Here is a 3,834-nt window from a genome sequence, read left to right on the forward strand (position 1 = left end):
GTGTGAGAGAGAGAGAGAGAGAGAGAGGGGGGAAAGATTAAGACAGAGAGAGAGGGGGACAGAGAGAGAGAAAGAGAGAGAGACAGAGAGAAAGAGACAAAGGTGCAAAAGGCGTTTTACGCTTCTGCCATTTTTACCGAAACCAAAAGAAATAAACTCTACATAAAACTTACCTTTTTTTTTTCATTCAACACTCCGCGCGGTTCCCTACTGCTGCTGCTGGCTGCTACTGCTCTCGCTACTACTACTACTACTACTACTACTACTACTACCACCACCACTACCACTACTACTACTACTACTGGTTATAGTTGCGGTTGTTCTTCGTGTTGCTGTTGTTTGTTATTGTGGTCGTGTACAACAGCTTCTGCTGTGTTTTTTGTTGTTCTTCTTCCTTTTGCTTTTCTTTTCTTTATTGCAGCCAGTGAAACCACTGCAAATTATGAGTATTGCTTTTGTTGTTGTTGTTGTTGTTGTTGTTGTTAATGACGATGACGATGACGATGATGATGATGATGATAATGATGATGATGACGATGATGATGATGATGATGGTCGTGATTGCTCTACCTTTAGCGTTTTCCGTCTCAGGTACCCTCGTAGTAAGTTCCTTCTGCTCTTGCAGTAGTAGTAGTGGTAGTAGTGGTAGTGGTAGTGGTAGTGGTAGTAGTAGTAGTAGTAGTGGTGGTGGTAGTAGTGGTAGTGGTGGTAGTTGTTGTAGTTCCCGTTGTTGTTGTTGTTGTTGTTGTTTTCTTGTCGACGTTATGGACGTTGTTAAGGTTAAGGTTAAGGTTGTTGTTGTTGTCGGTGGTTGCTACGACGACGACGACGATGGTGACAACAACAACGTATATAACGATGATGATGATGATGATGGTGATGATGATGATGAGAAAAGGGTTTCAACAGCGGCTCTTTTTTTTTTTTTGCTTTGTGTTTTTGTTTTCCTTTTGTTTTGTTTTTTTCTTCTTTTCCTTATTTGAAAAAAATAAATATTCTTCGTGTTGCTGTTGTCGTTACCGCTGCACCTTCTCCGATCACAATAGAGCCCCTACTACTACTACTACTACTACTACTACTACTACTACTACTACTACAACTACTACTACTACTTCTAATACTGCTATTAATACTACGGCTAATACTACAACTACTGTTGTTATTAGTGCTGCCGCCGTCTGTGCCGCCGCCTTTTGCTTCCGCTATCAGCCCCACCACTTGTACTATAACAGCTGCTGCTACTGCTACCACTGCTACTACTGATGTATTTGTTGTTGTTGCTGTTGTTGTTGTTGTTGTAACTGTTACTGCTGTTGTGACTACTATACTACAGCGATCAATAACAAGAATCTGAACAAGAAGAGAAAGGAGTAGGAGAGGTAAGAGAAGAAGAGGAAACAACAACAACAACGACGGCGGCGGCGGCAACCCCCGTCACCACCAGCTGCAACAGTGGCTGCGGCTTGGTTGTGGTTGGTGGTGATGGTGGCGATGGAAGTTTGTACAGATGGTAGTAACCAGTAAGACATATTCACTGCTGGTGGTGCTGTTGGTGCAGCCTTATCACAGACTGTGTTAATGGTATCATGTGTGTGTGTGTGTGTGCGTTTGTGTGTGTGTTAGTGTACGTCGTTATGTGTGAGTATTTGTCCATCTATGTTGCTCTGTGGTAGTGTATGTATGCATGTATATGTGTATATGTGTGCGGGTGTATATATTTGTGTGAGTGTGTATGTCTGAATATCTGTGTAGAACCAACGTAAGGAGCTCTGGTTAATAACGGTGCTGTAATGAGTGTATATAATATAATATACAAATATATATATATACATACATACATATATATATATATGTGTGTATGTATGTATGTATGTATGTATGTATGTTTATATATTTGAGGGATGGGGAAATGTGTATTGCCTGTGAGTGTATGTGTGTGTTTGTGTGTGAGTGTGTATGTATGTAAATGTATGTCTTGTCTGTTTAGCGGTGTGTGTGTTTATATACTTGTGATAACTGTTGTCGTCTGTCTCGGTATGAGTTAGTATGTGTACATATGTCCCCTGTGTGTGTGTGTGTGTGTGCGTGTGTGCGTGTGAATTTATTGAGACTTGTGTTGCATATGTATGTATGTGTTAATGTTCGAATTTATCGATATCGATGAGCCCCAGGTCAGCCGTAGCTGAGCAGACACATGATCAAAAGTACTCCAGTATGGCCATCTCCTCTTTAAACTTCTTTGTTGTTGTTGTTATTCCAAATATCTAGAGTCGTATTATCCGCTCTGTCCTTCCTTTCTTAACGCGATATACTTTCTGTCATCACCAGTTATTACTAGCATGTAAAATGAACAGGCTTCATCTCTGGCTCGTCGATACTGCTGTTGTATTGTGCATATGCACAGACCTGCATATGTTTATATATGTCTGTCGGTATGTGTATATATATTTTGAAGTGGCGGGGGTGGGTTGCAGGTGTGTTTTTGACATGTGGTGGTGGCGGCGGCTGCAGCGGCGGTTCTTGTCGTCGTCGGATTTAGTCTGTTTTCTGCACGTTAATTCATCAGCGTTTTTCTGCTGTTTTCCCCTTTTCTCGCAGGTGTCTATTGTGTATATGTGTGTGTGTGCGTGTCTCTCTGTGTGTGTGTATGTGTATGTGTGTGTTTATGTAGATTCTTTTTTCGCTACAAGTTACGTTTAGTCACAATTATATTTGGAAGAAGTTGCGTTCACGTATTTTCTTTTTTATTGAAATTACATTTCCTTATGTATTTAAGGTTTACTTAAATATTAATTTATCTACCTGTGTGTACCTGTATGTGCGTGTATGTATGTATGTATGTATGTATGTATTCTAGGCCGTAGGAGCTTATTTTCGGTTATTCTAACTGCTTACATTTCTGGCATTTTTGAGTTTTTATTTTCGCAGGTGATTCACGTGCACCAGTGTCTGTGAATGTGCATGTATGTCTGTGTGTGGGAGGCGAGAAGACGCACGCGTGCGTGTTTGTTTGTTTGTTATTTTAACCCCGAGTCGACTCCGATTGAGCACCCGTGTAATCAAGACGTTACTCCACCCGCATTCCGTCACTATTTCAGCCAGTGTTCCTTAAACGCTATTATTTTCTGTGTCCAACGCACCCAGTGCACAGTATGAGCGATATTTCACTGATATTTTTTTGCCGGTTCCAGTGACCATGTACAGAACCCCCTTCGTCCAGAGGTAGTGACTATGGTGTAGATTTACTTTCGATAGTGTGTGCGTCCGTATTCAGGTGTGAGCGTGTGACTTTGAATCAGTTTATTAACCGCCATGTATGTGTTTATAGTGTGTATGTGTTTGTCTATGTATGCGTGTGTGTGTGTGTGTGTGTTGTGCTTGTCAATACCTGTGCGTGTGGGCGCGTGTGATTCTTAACAATGAATGTTTGCATGAATGTATCTCTGTGTGTGTATGATGTATATCTATCTATCTATCTATCTATCTATCTATCTATCTATCTATCTATCTATCTATCTATCCATCTATCTATCTATGTGTGTCTCTATACTTGTGTGCGAGTATTCAGGTGGTTCATTCGGTTAATATTTTCGGATGCTCCTTTTTGTAGCTGCCTGCAAGTTTCACCGTCCTCGTTCATTCTTGTTATTCATCTCCTATCATCAAACCGTCACACTTAAATCCCACAACGTTATTATTATCATTAGCATTTCGATCCAGTAATAGGGTATCTCCAATCAGTAGTGGCGGGCACGTAGTTTTCATAACATCCTTGGTGGCGGTGGAAGATAGACAGACTTAGTCAACACTCTACATGTGTTATATATATGTATG

The 3,834-nt window shown here is 40.8% G+C and overlaps 1 protein-coding gene across 2 annotated transcripts in view; it reads right to left on the reverse strand.

Moving 5' to 3' along the window:
* LOC128249191 (neuropeptide FF receptor 1-like) overlaps nt 1–3,352 on the reverse strand; it is a 155,128-nt gene extending 151,776 nt beyond the window's left edge. Inside the window, exon 1 of one of the 2 annotated variants that reach the window (XR_008265297.1) lies at nt 174–3,352. The gene's annotated coding sequence lies outside the window, so the exon portion shown is untranslated. The remainder of the gene's footprint in view (nt 1–173) is intronic. The other variant, XM_052972092.1, reaches the window with a different exon arrangement.
* Nucleotides 3,353–3,834: the final 482 nt, after the last annotated feature.

This window comes from Octopus bimaculoides, chromosome 12, assembly GCF_001194135.2.
Source record: "Octopus bimaculoides isolate UCB-OBI-ISO-001 chromosome 12, ASM119413v2, whole genome shotgun sequence".
In the NCBI taxonomy this organism is placed as follows: Eukaryota; Metazoa; Mollusca; class Cephalopoda; order Octopoda; family Octopodidae; genus Octopus; species Octopus bimaculoides.